This window comes from Cynocephalus volans, chromosome 5 (assembly GCF_027409185.1).
Source record: "Cynocephalus volans isolate mCynVol1 chromosome 5, mCynVol1.pri, whole genome shotgun sequence".
Classification (NCBI taxonomy): Eukaryota; Metazoa; Chordata; class Mammalia; order Dermoptera; family Cynocephalidae; genus Cynocephalus; species Cynocephalus volans.
Genome location: NC_084464.1, coordinates 122146673 through 122174217, shown reverse-complemented (window position 1 = coordinate 122174217; position 27545 = coordinate 122146673). Strand labels below are relative to the sequence as shown.

At 36.4% G+C, this 27545-nt stretch overlaps 1 pseudogene; it reads left to right on the top strand.

Annotated features, from left to right (window-relative positions):
- Positions 1-1271: 1271 nt before the first annotated feature.
- On the top strand, positions 1272-25246 carry LOC134379144 (heterogeneous nuclear ribonucleoprotein A1-like; annotated as a pseudogene).
- The last annotated feature ends 2299 nt before the right edge of the window (positions 25247-27545 follow it).

Genomic DNA, 27545 nt, shown 5'->3' with positions numbered 1-27545 from the left:
GTGTATTTGTGATGATGGTTGCCATTATTCAGATTCCAGATGAATGACTCCCTTGAGAATTTCTTGCAGGGCTGGTCATGTGGTGGTGAACGCCCACAACTTTTGTTTATCTGGGAAATATACTATTTCTCCCTCATTTCTGAAGGAGAGCTTTGCTGGGTAAAGAATTCTTGACTGGCAGTTTTTTTTCTTTTAGTATTTTAAATATATTTTTTCTCTTTCTTCTGGCCTATAGGGTTTCAGTTGAGAAGTCTGCTGTTAGTTTGATGGGGGTTCCCCTATAAGTGACCTGATGCTTTTCTCTTGCTGCTTGTAGAATTCTCTCTTTGTCTTTGAGCTTTGTGAATTTAACTATAATATGTATTGGGGAGGCTCTTTTTGGGTTGAATCTGTTTGGGGACCTTTGAGCTTCCTGAATCTGAAGGTCAGTATCTCGCTGTCTGCCTGGGAAGTTTTCTGTTACTATTTCCTTGAATAGGTTCTTGATACCTTTTCCTTTCTCCTGCCCTTCAGGAATACCCACAATTTGGATGTTAGAGTGCTTGAGGTTGTCTGCTATCTCTTGTGGGTTTTCCTCATTATTTTTAATTCTTTTTTCCTTTTTTTTTTTATCTGCCTGGCTTATTTCAAAAAGACCATCTTCAAGCTCTGAAATTCTTTATTCTGCTTGCTCTACTCTGCTGCTCAAGCTCTCAGTCATGTTTTTTATTTCATTGAGTGAGTCTTTCATTTCTAGAAGTTTTGCTACACTCTATTTTATGGCATTAATCTCAGATTTCCTCCATCATATTCTGGATATTTTTTCTTGTTTCAGTGTGTTCTCTAACTGAGTCTTCTTTTATTTCCTCAAGTTTTCTTAAGACCATTGCTTGAAATTCTAACTCAGACATTTCAAGGATTTCCTGTTCCATGGATTCCGACTTTGAGGCATTACTGTATCCTTTCAGTGCTGTCATTTCTTCTCGATTGTTCATGTTTCTAGTTTTTTTTTTTTGCTGATGCTTGGTCATTTGGTAGGGGTTCACTTCTTCTGTTACACTGAGTTTTGCTGTGGAGTGGCCTTGGTTGCTACTGTGGGGGGTGGATTGTCTTTGCTTGACAGTACGTGTGGTGGTGGTTATGTTAAACCACCTTGGTTCCCATTCTAGACTCTGTGGTTGTAGAATGAACCCCTAGCATGTGGAGTTCTGCTGGGCCAAACTCGGTGGGTCAGAACCGTAGGCTGGTGCTTCCCCTTGGGTCTGAGGTGGAATGAGGGGCTGCATGGAGCCATGTGGTTCCACTGGCTGGTGTTGCTGCTAGCCACCTGTGGTGGGCTCACCTGTGTGGTGCTGGTTCAGGGTGCAGGGGCAGGGTCTGGAGCTACCCCTCTGCCTGGGTTCAAGGTGGCAGGGTGAGGGAGCCGCGTGGAACTGCGGTTCCGCTGGCTGGCAACAGGGGGCTCACCTGCGTGATGCCAGTTCAGGGTGCTGGGGCAGGGCTTGGAAGTGCCCCCATGCCTGGGTCCAAGGCAGTGGGGTGAGGGGCCATGTGGAGCTGCCCGGTTCCACTGTCTGGTGCTGCTGCCCCGAGAACGCTAGTTTAGAACACTGATTTGCCTACCAAATATGGACTTACAGTTTTCAATGAAGTTAATGTTTGCATTTCTTCTTATATTTAATGATTGTTTTTAATTTGTTTTTATAAATCATCAGTAACATTTTGTAAAGTAGTGCTGCTACTACTGAAGTTCTTAATTTGGTACAATTTTCATTTTAATTTGCTCAAAATAATGCACTACTGTAAGAAATTTTACAAAAAAAATATGATATTATTTTCCCCTTAACGTTTATGTTCATTTTAGTAAATAAGATTAGCAAAGCACATTAGACCCTGATTAAAGCTTTAAGAAAATTAACAGAATTTAGATTTTATAATTATTTCAGGCCTATTATGTTATTCTTCTAAACCTAATGTGACATCTCCAAAATCATATTTTAATATACTTTTTGTTATTTGCAAAATAGAAAAATTTTGTCTCCATTGTTAAATGGCCAAATCAACAAGAAAATTAAAAGATGCCAAAAAAATGTGATTGGCTTATTAATGGTTGATGGTTTGAATGATTAATGTATACGGCTTTGAAAAACAATGCTTGCCTCTGACATATCGTATGAAATAAAGTCATTTGTATATCAAATATACAAGAGTGTTTCAAAAATTTCATGGAAATATTCATATTATCTTTAAATTCTATTTTTCCATGAAATTTTTGAAGCATGCATGTGTGTTTGTGGGCATGTATGTATTTATCTATATATACACATACCTGTCTATCTATTTAATACCTACCAAATATATGTAGTGGTATAAGATGTAATATTAAATAGGATGGACTTACCAAGAAGGGTTATTTAAAAAAATATCTGAAGTAGTAGATGGAATGAGACATGTGGATATCTGGGGGGAAAGTAATTGGGATAGAGGGAACTGCAAGGACCTGAGCAGGAGCAGGTCTGTCCTGTTCCACAATCATCAAAGATGCTATTGTGGCTGGAGCAAAGTGAGCATGGAGATAGTAGCAGAGGACCGAGAAACCAGATAGAAGACTTTTGCACTAGTTTAGGCAAGAGGTGATTATGCCTTGATCATGGCAGAAGTTGAGATAGTGGGAAGCATCTAGATTAAGAGGATGTTTTAAAGGTAGATCTAGTAGAATTAGCGACATTGATCTGGGCTGTGAAAGAATAAAGATGCATCAAACGTGATTCTGAGTTTTTGTCCCTATCAACTAGATGATTGAAGTTGCACCTACTGAGACATAGAAGATTGTTGGGAGAAGCAGATTTTTGGGGGGAACGCTGATAGTACAGTTTGGGACATTTATTAAATTTGGAGTGCCTATTAGATATAAAAGAAGATATATCAAGTAGATAATTAGAACTGCAAATCTAGGGTTCAAGGTAGATGTATCTAATGGAGCTATAAATTTGGAAGTAATTAATTTACTGACGGTATTTAAAAGTACAAGGTTGGCTGAGATCACCTAGGGAGTGAGTACTGAGAGGAAAGAAGTAAAAAGTCTGTGATCATGGACACTCCAGTGCTTGGACGTTAGGGAGATGATGAGGTCCCAGCAAAGCAGACTGAAGCACGGCCACTGACATCAGGCAAATCAAATATTGCTGATAAATCAAGGAATAAGAGAACCATTGGATCCAACAACATGCAAGTCTTTGGTGACGTTATAAAGTTAAAAACCTAACTGGGACAATTTCAAGAGAGTGAGAGGAGGGAGAGGATACTGATAAATATGTCAAGAAATTTTGCTACAAAAGCAGATATTAAAGGTTGTAGCTAGATGGAGATGTAGGGTCACATGTTTTCATTTGCTTGTTTTGTTTTTTGAAGATGTAAAAGTAATGTTTGTGGATAAGAGAAATGTAGTTGAAAGGAAATAATTATGTTTGTTGGAAAAAGAGGGGAAAATTGACAGAGTGATGAGTTGTCATTCCTTTGGCAAAAAGAAAGTGATCTAGTGCGCAAGTAGAGTCTGGTTTGGACAGGGGCACAAATTGTCCCTCTATTAAGAATGAAATGAGAGTAAGTGGGGACAGGTGGGGATAGACATAGCAAGGATTAGTACTGGTTGCTTGTGTGTTTCACTGGCAGTGGAAACAAACAGAGATCTGAGGTGAGGATGAAAGAAGAAGTGTTAGAAGTTTGAGAAGAAGATAGAACATAGTAGGTTCATTACTGCACCAGGGCCCACCTGAGGTTTACGGCCATAAGTTTAAAGGGTGCGCAGCCCGCATTGCGTGTGTTTTTCTCCTGTCACTTTGGCTGCAGGGGAAAGCGTACATGCAATAGACAGTGAGCTGGATTTAACTGGAGCTGAGATTTAGCTTAGCACAATAAAAGCCTTTAGAATATACGCAAAAGATTTTAATGAAGAAACATGGAATATAATCTGGATAATGTGGGAAATGGGGAAATGAGGGTGTTGGAAACTTTATAACCAATTCTAAGTCATGGAGAGATTTTAAAACCTGTTTGGAGTTAGAGTGCTAAAGGGACCTAGAAATGTAAGAATCACAGACAGAAAGTGTAGTGTTTGAATCTGAAATTAAGGAAGGGAAACAGATATTGTTGGTGACAATGTCCACAGTATACATGGGGGCAGGTCTGATGGTGGTATTTGTGTTTGTTTACTTTCTTGATGTTGTTTGTTTGTGTCACAAATCATAATACTGAGTTCTAAACAGGTTTTACTTTAAAAAGTTGTTATTATGTTTTTAAGCAAGAAGATAAATAATAATCTGTTACATGTTTCACACAACAGATTGAAACATTTGCTTCTGTCCTAGAGCCACTTGGAGAAGTAACCCAAAAACTAATTTCCAAATAATCTTGAACTTCTATTGTTCTGCCAGCTGTTTGTACTCAGAAAGTAAATGAAATGCCAAAGATGTTTACATAATGAAACCTGAATTACTGAGCTCTACTTCCCAAGAGTTAAGTACTATTAATTCTAAATGAGACTATTACGTTCTTTGCCAGAACCACATCTAAGGCTGCGACCTTTCTCTATGGACATGTATTACTGCTTCAAATTAAAATAGTTATTTATTTTTAGAAATTGTATCTAAATGATCATATTTTGATGTTTTTCACTCACCATTCCATTATACCAAGATTTAAGCTAATAATAAAGAATAAATATTTTCACACAATGTAATTAAGTAAAACTTTAAAATAGTTTATAGTTTTATTTGTTACTAATGTAATGTTGTGTAATCTTCATTTTCCTGATTGGCAAACAAAACTAGTGAGGTTAAGATACTTGCTTACCAGCCAGAGTTAGAGATGACATTAAGCTCCTGAGCCTTGATTTAGTAATATGATATTGAAACTATGGTCCACACTCTGATTTCCTCACAGAGATATTTTTGGGTGAATTTAGGCTATAGAATCATCTGCACTACCTGGAAATTAAATTTCATGCTTGATGCCTGTGTTTCTTTCAACCTGGTAAAATAATAAGATGATCTTGGAACTCAATCTCAATAATACAGTTATGCGCTGCATAATGACGTTTCAGTCAATGACAAACCACATTTACAGCGGTGGTTGCAGTAATAGGTTATACTATAGCCTACATATATGGTTTGTGGAAGTATATTCTATGATGTTTGCACAACACTGAAATCTCCTAACGGTGCATTTCCCACAATGTATCCCCGTCATTAAGTCACACACGAGTAATTTGAATGAGAGGTTTACTCAACTGGTAACGTAGTTAGTACCCTGGGTGGTATAATTTTACTAAGTCAAGGATGTCAAACATGAAAATCAAGATATTCTCCACTAACTCCTTTGTCTATAGCAGAGAGGATTTATCTGTCTCTTTACTCCTTTCTGCTGAACCTAGACTCCATCTCAGATTCTGTCTTAAGACAGCATTCTAGGCAAATACTAGTAGACAAACATTGATACACCAGAAGAAACCTATTTTTCATTTGGGCTCTGGAAATTACATATTTGAAAGAATTAAAGTAACATCTTCAAATGCCCCCATTATAGCTAAAGAATAGTATGGGTACTAAAAAATCTTGGCTGAATAAACGTAAATCTATGTTTAAACAAGACAGGAAGTATTGCCATTTATTAGGCATGAGTTATGGAAAATGCATATAATATATAGTTTTAATGAAATAGACATAACATCTCTCCTCAGGGCTCCACAGTTTTTTAAAGGGTGGTAGGTAGGGGTTTGAACAACCATTAAACAATTACAAATCGTGATCACTTCTATGAAGAAGCATAGCATGTTATGACTGTAAAATGGGGAACTTATGTGGGTAGAGTCAAAGAAGGTCTCAATGTAGAGGTGATATTAAAACTGAGAACTTTAGGGTGAACCAGTATTAACCATGGCAAGACCACAATGCCTGTGTGCTTCATTATATGTGTACAGTTGGGGTTCATAGGCATGAATGAGAATGTTCCCCTTCAGAGCTTCAGAAAGGAACATTTTTGGCATGTTTTAAGAACAGACAAGAGGCCAGTGTGTGGAGAAACTCCAAGTAAAGCAAAAGCCTGCACAAGAATGTTGATGATGTGCTTATGAAGCCAACTAAAATATGACGTGATTTTGAATCACTGATCGAGTATAACAAATGATGATTCACTTGACCTTTATGTTGCCTAAGTAATGTAGATGGAAGGTGCACTGCAGTCCTTTGAATGGTGTGCGGTGAACAAGTGGAGACAACTTTCAGAGACAACTCTTGAAAATCTTGTCTGTGCAGATGATTTTGTTAGAGATCTGTACTATAAGTAACAAGAAGAACTATAGCAAGCTTAACTAAAAAAGAGGATTTATGGAAGGATTTTAAGGGCTCCAAGGGCTGGGATTCATATCAGGAATAGATAGGAAACAGGGATTGGAGTCCTGTGTGGATCCCACAAATAACCTTTCTTGCATCTCCATATTTCATCCTAAACCTATCCATACTTTTTTTCTTTTTCTTAGTGAACACTCTGTGAGCGAGACCCCATCTCAACCCATAAAACATGTTGTATTTTGTGCAAGTCACATATTTTAAAATGACATAATTATGCAAGAGTAAAATTTACATTTGCAATGTTTATATGGAAGTATAATAGTGAAGGTGTACTTATTCAAGTCAGTCATATAAAATTCAGAAATCAATAGCTTATTAGTAATAACTATTTAGTTGATATTTAAATGTGTTTGAATGTAGATGTATAAGTTAAAACAGATTCAGGGTTATTGTGTACTAAATTGTGTCCCTCCAAAATTCATATGGTGAAGCTCTAACCCCTCAAAGTGACTGTGTTTAGAGAAAGGGTCTTTATGGAGGTAATTAAGGTTAAATGAGGTCATAAGAATGGGCCCTAATCCCGCAGGATTGGTGTCCTTATAAGAAGAGGAACAGACACTGGAGAGCTCTGTGCATGTGCACAGAGGAGAGGCCATGTCAGGACACAGCAGGAAGGTGCCTGCTACAAGGCAGGAAGAAACTGAATTTGCTCACACTTTGATCATGAACTTCTACCTCCAGAACTGTGAGAAAATAAACGCCTGTTGTTTAAGCCACCCAGTCGGTATTTTGTTATGGCAGTCCAAAGACTGATACAAAATTATTTATTGAAATAACAAATTTAAAAATTAGTTTTCAAAATTACATTTTCATTAAGTGGAATGTTTTCCCTTGTTTTATTCTTTAGCAAACACATCTAGTTCTTAACAGATGTAACAACTGGAATGAAAAGGCCAATATCAGCGATGGTCTCTCCAATAGCTCAGTAACCTTAATAGGCATCTCTATTAAGCTCATTTTCTGTCTCCGTGATAACTGTTCCAAACTTATCAACTGTTTTGAAAATTCTGATTGTCCTTTCCTGAACTCGAAAATAATAATAGAAGTCTTTAGATGGATGTGTTCCTTATTTTCCAACACCAAATTCAAATCTGCCTACAAAAAGAAAATAGAGATCTCTAACTGAAGAGAGATGTGAGAAAAAAAATTAAAAATAGGGTCGGAGAAACTAGAGCATGTTGAATATTCTAGGTCAAAACCACAATAACCAATAAAAAATAAAAGAGAGGATGATGCAAAAGAGAAAGCAATAATTGATAAGAATATTTTCCTGAGAAAGGTGGGAGAGAATGGGATCCATTGGCACATGTAAAAGATTGGTCTTGACTAGAAGAATGGACGTGATCTTCTGTGTCAGAGGAAGAAAGATAGTAAGGGTGCAGATGTTACAGAACCAACTCAGAGGTATTTTGGTTTCTCAGAGGTAGAGATAACATTTGATAATTTCTTTCAGTAAAAATGATCATTCAAGGTTATCTTGCTCATATTAACAATATAGATCTTTGATATTTTAATTGATAATATTAAAAAGGTCAAATTACTTTGCAGTGAAAAATATAGCTTCTATCTAAAGCAGCTCCTGCAATCTACCTCCATGTAGCCATACACTTAAACAATAATTCAAGTGGGCATTTAACCCAGTTAAAAATGATCTTTTACCATAGGACATTAACAGGAGAGTCTACGTACTTGGTATCTGACATATTTTCTTTCAAACAATAGGTGGAATACTTGCTCCTTAGGTTCTTGGTAGATTCTCAGTGAGGATTTGTTTACCATTTATCCCATGTCAACTATAGATTAAACAATATGTGAACTTGTAATTATTCTTGATTGAAGGACTTGAGATGTTTCATCTGTAGACCTTCTCCCTTCTCACTTAGTCCAGCTCTATCCCATAGAATTGCTTCATTAAAAGTACTTTCTAATATGTTTAGTAAAACTTATATTCATACTACTTAACACTTCTTTCTTTTCTATTTTTGCAAATTCATTGAAGCTGTGAAAACTGTTTTCTTCCTTCTGTAACAGGAATTAAGACTCTCCTCCCCCAACTGTTACTGATGAGGAACCCAACATTTGCTCTATTCACTCTTCCCGATGAGAATTTCAGAATTTAGTTTTGAGCTTAATTTCTAAAGTTTTCCTAAACTAATCACTCCTTTGAGTTTTAATTTTGAATTTTCTATTGCCTTGTATTATTTCTGGTTTTGTTGTACCTAGGCCATCACAAATACTTTTAGGAAGGAGGTAGGTGTATTAGTCTGTTTCTGTTGCTTATAACGAAATACCTGGAAATGGGTGATTTATAAAGAAAGCAAAATTTATTGCTTATGGTTTCAGAGGCTGGGAAGTCCAAAGTCCAGGCAACACATCTGGTGAGGGTCTTGGTGGTAGCGACAGTGACCCAGGGGTCTCACATGACAGAAATGGTTCAGAGAGATACTTACCTCTCATGTGCTCTTCTTTTTAAAGACCTCAGAACTATACCCCTGACCATCATTATTAATCCATTCACCATGGCATGGTCCTTACAATCTAATCACCTCATCAAGGCCCCGCCTTTCAATTACCTTAATAGTACTTCCCACCCTCTTTACATTGTCACAGAGGGGACTAAGTTTTTGCAGGACATTCAACCGAAGGCAGTAGGTTACCAATAAACTAATTAATTTTAAACAGTAGTTGATGACTAGCTTGTAAGTCTACTTTATTAAACTATTGTCTTAATTAATACTGGCATTAGATATTAGGTTAAAATTAAGTATTATCAAAAACATGTATTGAATAGTAAGATGATATTAGAAATTATAATTGGGGGTTTAAAATATAACTTCAAAATCTTAAGACATATTTTGAAAAGCTAATAAATTGCTTATAGCAATTTCAAAATGATCTTTGTGGGCCGAGCCCATGGCGCCCTTGGGAGAGTGCGGCGCTGGGAGCGCAGCGACACTCCCACCACAGGTTCGGATCCTATATGGGAATGGCCGGTGCACTCATTGGCTGAGTGCCAGTCACGAAAAAGACAAAAAAAAAAAAAAAAATGATCTTTGTGCAGCCAGTCTGATCAAAGATTTGTGCTTGTGCAAAAATGTATGTCACCTTGAATCATCAGAGAGAGGACATTGAAACCTTGCCCATTTTAGCAACCTTTGTTTTCAACCTGAGTAGCAGAGATGTGTTTAATATTCTGTTACAGCATATACAATGAAAGCTTATTTAGTTGGTATATTTTCAGTTCAGAGTCTTCTTTTGATTTAGTACTAAAAGTTTATTTTGAATATAGATTAGGATGTACAATACAGAATTTTAGCTTATATCTATACTTAATTCTTTTAACGGCTCCATATTCTAGTACTTAGCAAAGTGCCAGGCCCTCTCCACTTCTCTAACACCTCTATTAATTCTCTGATTGATCATATTGATAAAACATTTCATGGGGAGTTCATGCAAATGTGATCTGTATCTCTTTTTTGTTTTCTATCTTTTTCTTTTTTAAAGGAATAAGGATTATTGAATACAAAGAATTGACAACATATTTCTATAGGGCAATCAAATGAGTCATCATATTTGTATGTGACATTCTTCCAGATGAATGGGGAGGTGCCGCTATTGATTGTTGAGAGACAGAAAGTAACAGAAAGACAACAAGACAGACATTTTTCATAGACTTGCTCATTTTTCAGGACTTCCATATAATGCTTTTTTTCTTTGAGGGGATTTGGCGATATGTTTTCTGTCATGTCTCAATCGTTTCGAGGTTTCTCTTCCAGGTAGCAAACCTTGGTGGTAAGTATTTTGCTGCACTGGTCTACCTCCTCAAGAACTTTCTTAGCCAGTATGAGTTTGGTGTGCTCTGTTGCTTGCCTGGTTGTGGAGGTGGAGCCAGGGCAGGCCCGTGGCAGACCCATGGCCCCCATCTCAGGACCCAGGTCATGGCAGTGTGTTCTGTTGCTTGCCTTTCTATTTTTCTTAAAAGAATGATTAATATCAACCTTCAAAGATGGACTAGAAAGAAAAGCAAGTAATTTACTAACTGCGAGAAAAATCATTTTAATTAGCACATTGAACCAGAAGGTTCTGTTTAACCGATGTGGTTTTATTTATTTATTTACTTTCCCTTTTAAAAATATTGATTATGCATATTCATGTGGCACAAAGCTGACTGTCACCACCTGTGCCCAAGATATGATGGCCAGATCAATACTATCAGCTTGCTCGTTACCACAAATTGTAATTATTCCCTGTGACTCCACCCAATTAATCCCCAACCTCAATCCACCTTCCACACTCCCCCACCCGACCCTACCCCACAACCCTACGTATGCTCTCTCCCTCTGAAAGTTCAAAGCACAACTGTGGTCTTTCTTCACTTCAGTCTTTCTCTCTTAACTCCCACTTATGAGTGAAGGCATGTTATTTTTCCCTCTGTGCCTGGCTTATTTCACTCAACATAATTTTGTGCAAACTCATCCATGTTGCTGTGAATTTCATTCTTTTTTATGGAAGAGTATTATTCCACATATACACATTTTCCTTATCCAGTCATCTGTTGATGGACATTTAGGTTGGTTCCATATCTTGGCTATTGTAAATATAGCTGTGATGAACATGGGAGTGCAGTTATCCCTTTGCCATGATGATTTCATTCCTTTGGGTATATACCAGGAAGTGGGATTGCTCGATCATATGGTAGATCTATCTGTAGACTGAGAAAACTCCATACTGTTTTCCATAGTGGCTGTACTAATTTACAGACCCACCAAGAGTGTAGGAATGTTCCCTTCTTTCCATATCCTCATCAGCATTTGCTATTCTCCATCATTTTGATTATAGCCAGTCTAATTGGGGTGAGGTGATATCTCATTGTGGTTTTAATTTGCATTTCCTGGATGATTAGTGAAGTTGAGTATTTTTTAAAGTAACTGTTGGCCATTTGTATGTCTTCCTTTGAAAAATGTCTATTCAGCTTCTTTACCCATTTTTTAACTGGGTTATTTGTTTTTTTACTATGTAGTTGCTTAAGTTCCTTGTATATTCTGGATATTAACCCCTGTTAGATGTATAGTTTGAAAATATTTTCCCTCATTCTGTAGGTTGTCATTTCACTCTGTTGATTTCTTTGCTGTGCAGAAGATTTTTAGTTTGATATAATCCCATTTATTTATTTTTTTTCTTTTGTTACTTCTGATTTTGGGCTCTTACTCATAAAGTCTGTGCTCAGTCCTAGTTCCTGAAGTGTTTCTCCTGTATTTTCCTTTAGTAGTTTTACAGTTTAAGTTCTTATACTTAAGTCTTTAATCCATTTCGAGTTGAGTTTAGTATATAGCGAGAGGTGTAAGCCTGTTCTTCTCAATATGGATATCCAATTTTCCCAGCACCATTTATTGAAGAGGCAGTCCTTTCCCATATGTATGTTTTTGTTTCCTTTGTCAAATATCAATTGGCTGTAACTCTGTGGGTTGATTTCTGAGTTCTCTATTCTGTTCCACTGGTCCGAGTATCTATTTTTATGCCAATACCATGCTGTTTTGGTTAGTATAGCTTTGTAGTGTAATTTGAATTCAGTTAGTATTATGTCTCCAAATTTATTTATTTATTTATTTTGCTCATGATTGCTTTGATTATTTGGGGTCTTTTATTATTCCATATTAATGCTAAGATTGTTTTTTCTATTTCTGTGAGGAATGTTATTCATGTTTTGATGGGCTTTCCTTGAATTTGTTGATTGCTTTGGGTAGTATGGACATTTTCACAATCTTAATTCTTCTAATCCAAGAGTGTGGAATGTCTTTCCATCTTTTTGTGTCTTTAGTTTCTTTCAGTAGTAGTTTGTGGTTCTCATTGTAGAGATCTTTCACCTCCTTGGTTAACTGATTCCTAGGTATTTAACTTTTTTGGTGACTATTGTAAATGGGCTTACTTTCTTGATTTCTCTTTCTGTTAGTTCATTATTGGGGAATATAAATTTAACTGATTTGAGGGCATTTATTTTCTATCCTGCAGCATTACTGAATTTATTAACCAGATCTAAGAGTTTTTTGACAGTCTTTAGGTTTTTTTATATATAAGAGCATGTCATCTGCAAATAGGGACAGCTTGACTCCATCTTTTCTACTCTGGATGTGCTTTATTTCTTTCTCTTGCTTGGTTGCTCTGGCTGATACCTCTAGTACTATGATAAATAGGAGAGGTGAGAGTGGGCATCCTTTCTAGTTCCTGTTCTCAAGAGAAAAGTCTTCAGTTTATCACCACTCAGGATAATATTGGTGGAGGGCTTGTTGTAGATGGCCTTTATTATGTTCAGATACTTGCTTTCTATACCTAAGTTGCTGAGAGGCTTTATCATAAAGGGAATGTTGAATTTCGTCAAATGGTTTTCTGCATCTGTTAAGATAATCATATGGTTTTTGTCCTTGATTTTGCTGATGTGATGTATCACATTTATTGACTGTTACTTTTGTATGTAGAACCATCCTTGCATCTTTCGGTGAATCCCACTTGATCACAGTGTATAATTTTTTTGACATGCTATTGTGTTCTGATTGCTAGTATTTTTTTTTTTTTTGGATTATTTTAATGTCTATGTTCATCAGAGATATTGTTCTGTAGTTGTTGTTGTTGTTGCATCCTTGTCTGGTTTGGGTATCTAGGTGATGCTGGCCTCCTAGAAAGAGCTTGGGAGAGTGGCCTCCATTTCAATTTTTTGGTGTAGTTTGGAGAAAATTGGTATTAATTCCTCTTTAAAGGTTTGATAAAATTCAGCAGTAAAGCCATTCTCTTTGGTCCTGTGCTTTTCTTTGTTGGGGGATTGCTGATTACTGCTTCAATCTCATTGTTTGCAATTGGTCTGTTGAAAGTTTTATTTCTTCTTGGTTCAATCTTGGTAGTTTGTATGTGTCCAGAAGTTTATCCATGTCCTCCAGGCTTTCAAATTTTTTGGCATATAGGTGTTCGTAATAGTCGCTAATGTTTTTTTTTTTTTTTTTTCCCTGTGGTATCAGTTATATCTCCTTTTTCATTTCCGAGTTTTGTAATTTGGGTCTTCTCTCTTTTTCTTTTTCTTTTTTTTTGTTAAACTAGCTAATGGTTTGTCTAGTTTGTCTTCTCAAAAAACAATTTTTTGTTTTATTGAATTTTTGTATCATTTTCTGGGTCTCTATATCATTTAGTTCTGCTCTAATATTAATTACTTCTTTCCATCTACTAACTTTGTGATTGGATTGTTCTTCTTTTTCTAGTTCTTCTAGGTGTAGGGTTAGGTTGTTTACTTGATATCTTTGTATTATTTTGATGTAAGCATTTAAATCTTTCTATTTTTTTGATGTAAGCATTTAAATTTCCCTCTTAGAACTGCATTTGCAGTATGCCACAGGTTTTGATATAATGTGTCTTTATTTTCATTGTTTTCTAAGAATTTTTTGATTTACTGTTTAATTTCTTCTTGCATCCATAGGTCATTCAGGAGCCTGTTGACTATTGTTTAATTTCCATGTATTTGCATAGAGTCCTGAGTTTCACTTGCTATTTATTTCTAGTTTTAATCCATTGTGGTCTGAAAAGATAGTTCAGATGATTTTGGTTTTTTAAAAGTTATTGGACTTGATTTGTGACCTAACATGTGGTCTATCTTAGAGAATGTTTTGTATGCTGATGAGAAGAATGTATATTCTGTAGTTGTTGGATGAAATGTTCTGTAAATATCTGCCTGGTCCAATTGGTCTGAAGTGTAGTTTAAATCCTGTGTTTCTCTGTTGCTTTGTTGCCTGGCTGATCTGTCCAATGATGAAAGGGGAGTGTTCAGTTTTCACTGTTATCATATTGGGGTCAATCTCTTTCTTTAGGTTTAATGGTGTTTGCTTTATATATCTGGGTACTCCAGTGTTGGGTGCATATATATTTATGATCAGTATGTCTTCTGCTGGGTCTATCCCTTTATCATTATATAGTGGCCTTCTTTGTCTCTTTTTATTGGTTTAACATCTATTTTATACGATATAAGAATAGCTGCTCTTACTCGTTCTTGGTTTGCTTTTGCATGGTGTGTCTTTTTCCATCCCTTCACTATTAGTCTGTCTGCATCTTTATTAGTGAGATAAGTCTCTTGAAGACAGCATATAGTTGAGTCTTGCTTTTTGATCCAATCCATCAGTCTGTGTCTTTAGCGTGTGGAGTTTAATTCATTTACATTTTGGGTTGTTTTTGAGAGGTGTCGTCTTACTCCTGGCATTTTATGTCTTCTTGTTTAGATGTTTTGAGTATAATTTGTTCCTTTCTTCTCTTTTGATTATTGGTCTTCAGTGTTTGTGAGTTTTTTTGAGGTGCTAAGATTTAGTTTCTTTTGTCTTTCTCATTTGCATTTGTGTTTTTCTAGTGGGTTTTGTTCTTACTTGTGAATTCATGATAGTGATTATTGTTTTACAGATTCCAGATGTACGATTCCCTTGAGAATTTCTTGCAGGGCTGGTCACGTGGGGATGAACACCACAGTTTTTATTTTTCTGGGAAATATACTATTTTTCCCTCATTTCTGAAGGGTAACCTTGCTAGTGATAGTATTTTTGGCTGCCAGGTTTTTCTTTCAGTATTTTGAATATGTCATCCCATTTTCTTCTTGCCTGTAGAGTTTCAGTTGGGAAGTATGCTGTTAAGTCTGATGGGGGCTCCCTTATAAGTGAGTTGATGCTTTTCTCTTGGTGCTTTTAGGATTCCCTCTTTGTCTTTGAGCTTTGCCCATTTAACTATAATGTGTCTTGGAGAAGATCTTTTTGGATTGAATTTTTTGGGGGAACTTTGCACTTCCTGGATCTGAAGGTCTGTGTCTCTCCAAATACTTTGGAAGTTTTCCATTATTATTTCATTAGAAAGGTTTTTAATGGTTTGGATGTTTCTGTACTTATGGCTGTCTACTAGTTCTCTTAGACATTTTTCATTATTTTAAATTCTTTTTTTTGTCTGCTTTGGTTATTTCATAAAGATCATCTTCAAATTTGGAAATTCTTCCTTCTGCTTGTTCTAATCTGTTGCTTAAGCTCTCAGTTGTGTTTTTTATTTAACTGAATGCACCTTCCAGTTCCAGGAGTTCTGCTACATTCTTTTTTAAGGTATTTATCTCTTTCTAAATTTAATTCTTCATATCCTGAATATTTTTTTCTCATTTCATCGTGTTGTCTTTCGGAGTCCTCTCTTATCTCATCTACTTTCCTTAAGATAGTTATTTGGAATTTGTTTTCAGTCATTTCAAGGGTATCCTGTTCTATAGGGTCTGGTATTTGAGAGTTACTGAATTCCTTTGGCAGTGTCATATTTTCTGATTTTTTCATATTTCAGGTATCTCTGCATTGATTTCTGGTCTTCTGGTAGATCAGTTGCTTCTTCTATTACTCTGAAGTGGACTTTGTGGAGAAGGATTTCTTCCTCTTTTCCAGGCTCTTCCAGTGAGTCTCCTTGTGTCAGTGAAGTCAAATATGTGACAGGCCACCTGCACAGTGGTCATGGATATTACTAAAGCAGCGAGTAGTCCTTGTAACAGTAGTAGCTGTTGTGGTTGCTGTTGTGGACCCCCTCCACTGAAGCTGTGTGAAGCCTCCTTGTGGTGGCGTGGCATGGGGGTCCTGCCTTCTGCACGGGTGGGGCAGGGGTCTGGGTGGGTGGCTGCCCTGTTCTCCTGCCTGCCTGGGTGCCTCCCCATAACAGAGGTAGTTTTAAAATAAATCTTGAGAAAGAAGGTCTGAAGATAAAAGTTTTATTTACAGTAAGTTGTAAAGTAAAGTCTCAATTAAAAAATATTCCTTGTACTTAATATTTCAGTAAAAAGTAGCGTATGTTTTATGTAATGATTAAAGATCAAGCAGTAGATAAAATAAAAAGAGATAGCAGAATAATAAATGCTTGATTAATTTAATTTCCTCTTATCTTGTTTCTAATAATTCCCTAAGTTGTAATTCCCAAATAAATAATTATAGTTCTATATTTTAAAATGTACTGATAGAAATAAATGTTTTTATTTTATGTGTATTTGAATACTATGAGGCTTCTTTTTAATATGTATATAAGGCAGACATAAATATTTATATTTATGAATTTCAATCAACATTCTGATTAAGTAGTTTCCTATATTTTGGTGAATAGACTTTGGAATTTGAGCTAAAATACATGTTTATTTTATGAATTAACTTCTAACTTTAAAAAAAAAATCGATGTAAACATTGGTTTACCTGGCTTCTCAAGTTAGTCACTTAAAAGTGTTATCAATTAGTAGTTGATGAATCAGTTACTTTTGAAGATAAGACTTTGTTCTTGACTCATGGCCATAGATTGTTCCTCTAATCTTGGATGTGCCACAAATGTCTACTGATGGATAGTAATATGGAGTTGTTATTTCTACTAGAAAAACAACTTAGTTCAGATTCCTCTTGCCTATCTTAAGAAATATGTACAGAATGCTTCCATGTGCAGACACTTTGCTTGCACTACTTCATTTGAAAATAACATAAGGCTTAAGTCCCATTTTCAGACTGAAAAATGGGAACTTGAAGGGCTTAAATAGTTGCTCTGGGTCCTATGACTAATAAAAAGTGATGCTTGGATTGGAATTTAGGTTTGTATGATTCTTCAGGGAATGACATTTTCTTTACTTATGTCACCTTCCTTCTTCAAACATAAAGGAAAAAGCTATTCTCGCATTGACATTTGTGAAAGATACATCAACCAGATTCCTTCATGATGCCTCAGAATCAAACATGAACACATTTTAAAAGCTTTTCCTGAGTCACTTTTCCATTGAAAGTCACTGATAACTTTGCACGACCTTGTACCACAAAATAATCATCTTTTCCATTTTTATTTGCTTTCTCTCCGAATTGAAAACAACTGAGTTGATGGACAATTGTGCATTAGTTGCAACACTGAACCAGTTTTGCCAATCATTTTTTACTTGTTTTTTTTTGTATTCAGTATGTAGCAAAATAATAAAAAAACCAAATAGTGTCATTCAAAATTCAAATTTTTCATTGATCTTAAACCTCTGATTTAAGATTAAGAATTAATTAGCCCTCTTTTCATTCTCTTTATTACCCTCATAAGTGTTGGCAGTTGGCTTCTACTTGTTAAATTATTTATTTGTGGGGAGAGGGTGACTTTCCACATATAAACATCAAACATGTGAGTTACAACTGAGAGCACATGAAACTGCAGTAATGTTTGGCTTAGGTCACTGAAAATGAAGTCACGATTTGTTATACCACAGACAAACTGTTAATTATTTTATGTCATGGACTTAAGGTACTCAAAAGAGTAAATTTTAATGCCCTGGCACTCATGGGTCTCCCCTGGGATGAAACAAGTGACAACACAGATGACAACTTGTACTCCATGATTATTCAAGTTTAACAATTGTACAAATATTTGTAAATAACTATTCATGTGACTGAAAGTATTGAACTGCTCAGAAATACAAGAAATGATAAGGAAACAGTATTAAGACTGGTTTAATTCTAATCAGTATAGAACAGAATATTTTTTGAAAAATGGATTAGTATTCATTTCTAATTGGTTCAATAATTGATTATACACTGAATTTCCTGTACTAAATTTGTGTTTTTATTTCTGAGAATTTCAAAATTAAAACATGCACACATACATACCTATGCACAGGGCCCACTAAGCATTAATAATAAAACAGGGCTTATTTACATCTTTATACATTTACAGGTAAACTATGGTTAACTTTAAAAATGAGAATGAACTCCAGTTAATTTATCAAAGAAATGAATGAGGTTATATATATCCTTTGAAAATATCCACTTGCTTCTCTAACATTGGAGTACAGTATAGTGTATCATATTGGAGAGAATACTTATTTAAAAGGGCAATTTCTATAGTTGTGTGTAACTTTCATGGCTTTAGTTTCCAACAGAGTATACTAAAAAGTGTAGCGAGGACTTTATTTAACAAAATAAAACCATATAGCCACATTCACTGTTCCTGATTTATCACCATTATTTCTGACTTGGAATGTCCCTCCCTCGACATGCTGTTTTATGCCTTGTGATCCAGAATGCCCTTTTATAGCATGTTGCAGTACTTCAGGAAGGAGAAGGCACAGACACCTAACACTGCCATAAATCAGGGAGCCCGTAACTGTGGGAATACTTGCAAGGCTGCCCAACCCTTGAATCTCCGTGTTGTTTATTGTTGAAAATGAATGCCATGACAATTCTGTTCTAGAGGGCTCAGGTATAACAGTGGTTTGTAGGTCATTTTCTTCAATGAAAGAGAGAAAACGATTCTGCCTGTTTTCACTTTAGCTTTAGATATGATTTCCTTATCTATCTGCCAGTTCCCCTTCTCATATACACACATAGCTGGCACACCAGACATTCTCCCTCTCTCTGTTGGACACTAGCCTATTTGCCTTACCCGGAGTGCCTTGCTGTAAACTGGCTTTAATCGTTTTTTCATGTGGACTGATAATAACTTATGATGTGTTTCCTTCCATGGACATTGCATTTTAATAAAGAACACAAATATAAAAATTCTAATGGTGACATTTCAGGCGTCTTGACAGTCAACCAAGGGGATAGTTTTTTACCATGAGCTTCTCATTGCCCACATAGCACACAAGATCAGAGATTGTATAAATCTTTAAGCCTGACTTCTTGTTGTCTATTTCTCAAGAGAAGAATGTTCTAGTATCACATATGTTCCTGTTACTTTTTTCAATCTGCAATATTATATGCATTCCCTCTTTATCTACCTTCCTTCTCTTTGATATGTGTATTTAACACATTTTTTGATATTTATTTCAATTCATTATTTTTTCAAAATATTAGACTTTGTCACTGCTGTGTGTAATTTCTCCTTTGTTCTATGAGAAGAGTGTGATATACCCATGTTGATGTGTGAACGCTACAATAGTGACCATCACTTGATATCTGGGAAAGTTGTACTGTATTAGCAAAACACACAGAAAAATGAACATAGAAAAATGAAAAGGAAGTTTTACAAAGCTCTGAAGCTAGCAAGAAAGGAAGAGTAGGAAAGAAATATTCATACTGAATAAATGACATTTCCAGAATATCAGTAAGCAGCAAAATTTTTAAAATAGCATTATTAATAAATTGCATTATGTCATTGTAAGAAAACAAGGAAACTAAAATAGATCATAGGAAGAAAATGGGAAGAATAGTAGCTTTACTTACTACATGTTTATTTTATGCCAGACATTATGCCAAGGAGCCTGAAGGTCTTACCTAGTAAAATTCCCCCCAGTGACCCTGTAAGAAGATGGTGTTAGGCATTTTTCCCCCTAAATTTATTAATGTCATCCTCCATTAATTACTTGGTTAAGATCAAAACAATGACAAAACTAACTTATCAAGGAGAGTTATAGTACAGCTTGTTCTTAAACCAGGCTAAGTAGAATCTGTGAAGTTTTTTCTTTATTCATGTCTTTTTTCCTTCCTCTCCTCTCCTCTCCTTTCTCCCTTTCTCCCTTTCTGTGTCTCCTTGTCTTTCCTTCCTTCCTTTCCCTCTGCCTCCTTCCTTCTCTCTCCCTCTTCCTCTCTCTCTTTCTCCTTCAGTGATTTATCACTCCAATAAATTACTAGCAAAAGCAGAAAGGGGGAGAAAAATCAATGGGTAACAACCTGAAGGTCAGCCTCAGAAAGGATAATTCATTATGTGCCTTAATCTCACTGAAAATAGGAACAAGACAGCCTATAAATTTAATTATTCCAGTTTTCTTTCCGGTTTCTGATAGAGAGTAGACAAAGAACAAGAGAAGTAACTAAAAGATCTTTTTATTCTCATTCCTCTGTATGGTTTTGTGGTGCTTCACACCATGTTTTACATAGTTGGCTTTCATAATACGTGCACTTTGATGAAAGGACACGTTTTCTCATGCAGATGTCCATTTATTCAGTAGACATATTTGGAGTTACTCTATGCAGGCTGTATTAGAAGCTTATGAAATGGCATCATTTATTTCAGCAACCTTGTATGTTTAGTATTACTATTAAATCCTAACCCCTACTATTCAAAAAAATCAGCCATCTTGGGGTCCCACTAAATATTTTTTAAAATCCAAGATTTTCATGAAAAAAAGATTATGGTTTGGGTGTCTGCTGTAATATGCCATGTTGCTTACTCTTGCCTTAAAAATAAATTAATAAACCTGACAATGATGAAATACAACCCAAGAGAATAATAGAAACAGGCATGGGGGGGTCTGTAGTTTGCCTTTGTTATTCTATAAGGAGAGCAACTGAGATCAAATGTGATGTTGTTTCTATCAGAATGAAAATAACCCGTGCACTCCAGAGAGCGTGTTAATAGAGGGGAGCATTGAGAGGCCTGTCAGATAGTTTTAGTAAAGCAGTAGCAATAATGCAGCAGTGCATAGAGGCATTAGACATTTCGGGAAAGATAAACAGAGCTACACACCATTCTTGAAAATGTGAATGGAAAGAGAGATCTAGTACAGGCTCTACATCTCTTTCCTATTTAACATTCTTTTCAGCACAGTTACTGGAGACTTTGTCACCCACCATTATAATTATTCAAGTTGATTTGAGATATAGTTATTATAGCTCTCTGATGGAACACTCTTACATTAGAAATGCCTTAGGGAAAAACTAGGCTATCCCATAAACAATTAAAAATACTTTAAAATACTACAGTTCTTTAAATGAAGGTCTGTGTTATAAATGACCATGAAACAAACATAAGTCATGCACATTATTTAATTCAGCCAAATAAACTAAAGACTTTGCCACAGATGGGATGGAATTGTAGAAGAGAAACTTTTGCCAGTTAATTTTATTTTTTAATCTGTATTATTCCCTTTCTGTTGCTTATGACAGAATACCTGAGACTGGGTCATTTATAAAGAAACAAAATTTATTTCTTATAGTTTTGGAGGCTGGGGAATCCAAATTCCAAGCAACACATTTGGCGAGGGCTTTCTTCTTGGCTGCAGCTCTACAGGGTCCCATGGTGATGACCAGAATGTCACATGGCGAGAATGGGCTGAACAAGAGAGCTAACTTGCTCACTCACTCTCCTTATAAAGCCCTCAGAACCATGCCCATGATCACCCTTTAAACCATCAACTCATCACTCCATGAATGGATCAATCCATTTACAAGGGCACAGTCCTTGGATCCAATCTAATCAGGCCCTACCTTTTAATTACCATAGTAGGATTTCCCACTCTCTTAACACTGTTACGATGGAGATTAAGTTTCCAGTACATGAACTTTTGGGGCACACATTTGACCCATAGCATAACCTAATACCTTTATGGTACATGTTTGGAATCCAATATACCTATTAGAATTGCATTTTCAAATTTCATTTTTTTGGGTCTACTGAATTAGGGAGTGTATTTTGAGAAACATTCCAGTTGATTTTGATATCTACCTGTGATTAAATGCCAATGTTTTGCTTTAAGAAGTAAAATTGTTGATTTCTTTAGATACAGATATATAAATATAGTTATGTGTCACTTGACAGGGATACATTCCAAAAACTGGGTTGCTAGGTAATTGCATCATTGTGGGAATATCAGAGTATACTTACACAAACCTAGATGATATTGCCTACTACACAGGTAAGTTATATGGTACAGCCTGTTGCTCTGACCACCATTGTATATGTCATTGACTGAAACATTGTTACGCAGAGCATGACTGTATATACACACACAAACATATGCATACTATATATATACACACACATATGCACACACTTTCTAGAATATAAACACCACCGGGAGAATTTTTTTTTTTACCTGTATTATTCATTTTTGTATCCCAGTGCTTGGTTCCAAAGGAGCCTCTGTACATATTTTTCAAATGAACAGAAATTCTCAAGGGGAAGTTGGAGGTGGTGAGCAGAAAATCAGTGATCCAACTATCAGATTATCCACGATTAGGGAAATAAGGTCCTAAGCAATTCCTTAGTAGACAGTGATGAGAGACCTTAAGCTTGGGATAAAAGCAAGAGGTATTGAGAAGGTCAAATGGTAAAGCTGGTCTTGTTAATGGTGCTGGGTGGGATGGTTGAGATTGACTGTCTATTAGTACTTCTTTCTCTTTTTTTAATTTTTCTAAAACTTATCCTATGTATAACTTTCTAAGTCCTGTTAATTGGTGCTGATCAGCATTTTTTTTCTTTTTTTAATTTTGCAACTTGGTTGAGTCCTAGGTTCATGTTGCTTCTTTATCATATTTAAGCCTCCGCAGATGATTAAGAATTGGTTTGGTTTTCACCGTTCTTCTTGTTAATGACATCATATGTAAAAATAAATTGTCACTGACTATTTTATCTGCCCTGTTTACTAATAATGTATTTTAAGTACTAAACAGAGTGCCTGGAGCATAGTACTCAATAAACATTTCACTTAAGGATTAAAAATATGTACCTCACATTTTTATGGAGATTTTAATTTAGAGGTTTATTCTTCAGTTTATATCTTATGAAATATTGTATAGTGTACTAAGGTCTCAGCGCATTCTTCCAACGCAGCACTGAGAAAGGCAGTAATTATCCTAGCTAACTAGGATAGTAACAGAATTTTTCTGTGTTTTTCCTCTAAAGTAAAGCAAATAAAAATTAAATTTCTGTTACTATCCTATAGAATTTTGTAATTTCTGACAGAAGAGGAAAGTAAAGCACAGAAAAATTAAATTTCTCCCTTTATTTCAAAAATTCATATAAGTTTAGGATTGGAAAGACCTTACATATCATCCAGTTTAAATGTACAGCATCTCCAATGAGCCGCTTAGGCTTGAACTCTTTCAATGCTCAAGGCACTACACCTGAAAACACTTGCTTCATGCTTTTGTCTATCTGTGGAGTCAGCTTCTATATGATTTGCTACCAACATTTAGAAAAAATGCCATTTGCCATCTGAGAATTCTTTTGTCCTGGCTAAACTTTCTAGGTCTTTTAGCCATTCTTCATGAGTTTGAGACTATTTATCCTCCTCTTCTCTTGCTTCTGCATATGCTTAAATTTGTTTAGTCCCTTTAATAAATGCACTCATGACTTAAAAATAACTTCAACTAATGAGTCCCAATTAAGTTCCACATAAATTTATTGATACAATTTTATTTAATCTTTGCAATAACGAAGTTAAATTGTTTTAGTGAAGACTCCTTGACTGCAGGAACAAAAATCCATCTGAATTACCTTAAAGAAATTAAAAAACAAAAACAAAAACAAACCAAAGACATTTTATGGCATGGACTCTAAAAATACAGTGGGAACTTTTGAAAAGTAGTAGGTCATCTGGGTTTGGAGCTACATGGTAAGAAGCTCTGACAAGAGAAAAGGAGCAAAACTAGTCTAAGGAGGAGGCCTAAACAGGCCTGGCAAAATTTATATACCAACAGCTGTCACATTTGTTTCATGGACAAACTCACAAGGCTTTCTGAAGAATTGAAACTGTTTTCCTTGATACACCTAGTTAGCCCGATCAAAGATATAATGCCCTGACTGACCTCTTTACTACCTGGCAGCTAAGCAGTTTACCCTGAAAAAGTATGAATGAGATTTACTGTTCCCATACTTTCTGCAATTTTTTTACCCCCTCTTCATTCTCTTTAAATCCTGGTTTTGCTTTTGCTCCTTCAGGTAGCTGTGATGGTTAATTTTATGTGTCAACTTGACTGGGCTAAGGGATGTCCAGATTCCTGAAAGAACATTTTTTCTAGGGGCATCTGTGAGGGTGTTTCTACGAAAGATTAGCATCTGAATCAGTAGACTGAGTGTATTAGTTCATTTATGTTGCTTGTAACAAAATACTTGGAACTAGGTGATAAGAAAACAAAATTTAGCTTTCTGTCTGTGGACGCTGCCGAGGAAGCATTGTTAAAGTCTTCCCACTGCCATCATATCTAAGTCAGAGTCTCCTAAAGAGCCTGAACAGCTGCAGAGGCTCTTCATTGGAGGGCTGAGCTTTGAAACAACTGATGAGAGTCTCGGGAGCCATTTTGAGCAGTGGGGGATGCTCACAGACGGTGTGGTAATGAGAGATCCAAACACCAAGCACTCCAGGGGCTTTGGGTTTGTCACATATGCCACTGTTGAGGAGATGGATGCAACCATGAATGCAAGGGCAAGGTGGATGGAAGAATTGTGGAACCAAAGAGGACTGTCTCAAGAGAGGATTCTCAAAGACCAGGTGCCCACTTAACTGTGAAGAAGATCTTTGTTGGTGGCATTAGAGAGGACACGGAAGAACATCACCTGAGAGATTATTTTGAACAGTATGGGAAAATTGAAATGATTGAAATCATGACCGATCGAGGAAGTGGCAAGAAAAGAGGCTTTGCTTTTGTAACCTTGATGACCATGACTCTGTGGATAAGATTGTCATTTAGAAATACCATACTGTGAATGGCCACAACTGTGAAGTAAGGAAAGCCCTGTCAAAGCAAGAGATGGCTAGTGCTTCATCCAGCCAAAGAGGTCAGAGTGGTTCTAGAAACTTTGGTGGTGGTCGTGGAGGTGGTTTTGGTGGGAATGAAAACCTTGGTCATAGAGGAAACTTTAGTGGTCATGGTGGCTTTGGTGGCAGCCATGGTGGTGGTGGATGTGATGGCTGTGGGGATGGCTATGATGGATTTGGTAATGATGGGAGCAATTTTGGAGGTGGTGGAAGCTACAACGATTTTGGCAGGTTCAATAATCAGTCTTCAAGTTTTGGATCCATGAGGGGAGGAAATTTTGGAGGCAGAAGCTCTGGCCCTTATGGTGGTGGAGGTCAATACTTTGCCAAACCAGGAAACCAAGGTGGCTATGGTGGTTCCAGCAGCAGCAGTAGCTATGGCAGTGGCAGGAGGTTTTAATTAACTTCCAGGAAACAAAGCTTAGCAGGAGAGGAGAGCCAGAGAAGTGACAGGGAAGCTGCAGGTTACAACAGATTTGTGAACTCAGCCAAGCACAGTGGTGGCAGGGCCCAGCTGCTACAAAGAAGACATGTTTTAGACAATATTAATGTGTATGGGCAAAAAAACTCGAGGACTGTATTTGTGACTAATTGTATAACAGGCTAGTTTAGTTTCTGTTCTGTGGGAAGTGTAAAGCATTTCTACAAAGGGTTTTAATGTAGAATTTTTTTCTTTGCACCTATGCTGTTGATTGCTAAATGTAATAGTCTGATCATGACACTGAATAAATGTCTTTTAAAAAAAATAAAAAAGAAAAGAAAACAAAATTTATTGCTTACAGTTTTGGAGGCTGGGAAGTCCAAAGTCCAGGTAACACATCCGGAGAGGGTCTTCTTCGGCGGTGGCTTCACAGCAATGAAGTGGTCTCACATGGCTGAAAATGGTGGAGCAGAAAGAGAGAGAGAAACTCTCACATGCTCTCCTTTGAAAGCCCTCAGAACCACACCCCTGACCACCATTATTAATCCATTCACTATGGTCCTACAATCTAATCATCTCTCAAGGCCTCACTTTTCAATTACCGTAATAGGATTTCCCACCCTCAAGAGTTACAGTGGGAATTAAGCTTCTAATATGTGAACTTTGTGGGGCACAATTTAGTCAGTTCACAGCACTGAGTAAAGAACATTCATTTTATCAATGTGGATGTGCATCATCCAATCTATTGAGAGCACAGATAGAATAAAAAGATGAAGAAAGGGCAAATTCTCTTTTGGTCTGGGACATTCATATTCTCCTGGCTTGGGAATTTGGAGTTTCGAGTTCTGAGGCCTTTGGACTTGGACTGAATTCCTGTTCTCCAGCTTAAAGATGGCAGATCATGGGACTACTTGGCAGTAATCGTCTCATGAGCCAATTTCCATAAATCTCCTTTTATATACCTGTGTATGTCCTATTGGTTCTATTTCTCTGGAGAATCCTGACTAATACAGTAGTGTACCACCTGACTCCTTAAAAAGTAAATAATTTACATATAAAAACTGTAAGTGGCTCTGAGTTATTCTTTGAATAATAATTATCTCTAGATTGTTTTCTCCATGTATTTGTGTCTATTTCATTTTTTCTTTTGAGATCATCTTCCTCTACTTTCTATTTGTTTCTACTCCATAACTTCAGTTTACGCATGATGTTGTTTTGCCGCATTGTCATAACTAAGCCTAACTTTATTGGACTTTTCAACTCCACTATTTGATTATATGGTCTTTGTTTGGTAGGCAGCTTCTGAAATAGTTCCCAGTGATTCCTGCCTTCTAGTATTCATGCCCTTGTTTATTCCCTCCCCTTGAGTATGCACTGGTCCTAGTGATTTACTTCAAGCATATGTGATATGGCAAAAGTGATGGGATGTCACTTCCATGATTAGGTTAAAAAAGGGCTGCTGTTTTTGTCTTGTTTGCTCTCTCTGCCTTGCTTTTCTCATTTGTTCACTTGGATGAAGACAAACTGAAATGTTATGAGATGCCCTAAGGAATAGTCCCAGGTGGCAAGAAACCGAGAGAGGCCTTCTTCCAACAGCCAGTGAAAAATTCAGGTAACAGCCTGTGAGGAGCTGAATCCTGCCAACAGCCACTTGGGTGACCTTGAGTGTTGATGCTTCTCTAGTTGATCCCTAAGATGACTCTTGCCACTGCTGAACAACTTGATTGTAGTAACAGACCCTGAAGTAGAAGGATCATCCCTGAATTTCTGACCCACAGAAACTGTGAAATAATAAATTTTGTTTTAAGCCACTAAGTTTTGGGGTAATTTGTTATGCTACATAGATAACTTATACACTCCATATTTTAGATAAAGTTATATGTAGATTCTGATGGGCTAGGTTCAGTATATGGGTCAGGTGTCCACCTCAGTCCAGTCAATTTAAGTGATGAATTAATAATGTACTATATGAATAAGGTGACTACTTAGCTTATATTCCAAACTGGGGCACTTTTGAGAATAAAAGCTGTCATGGTTAATAATTATGCCAAGGCAGTAAGCATAAACTGAACTCTTCTGGACAGACAGGGAGAGAGGATCACTCCACTTATAGGACAAGCACTTTTGGGGTTGATGGAAAGGGTTGGATGGTAGAAGAGAAAGCTGACTCTGGCAAGAAAGTTAGCTCAACCACTTGATTCATAAGCATTATTTTTCCTGTTACATAACTAAAAAACTGAAGCTCAGGCAGATTGTTTTTTAAGTGACAATAGATGAC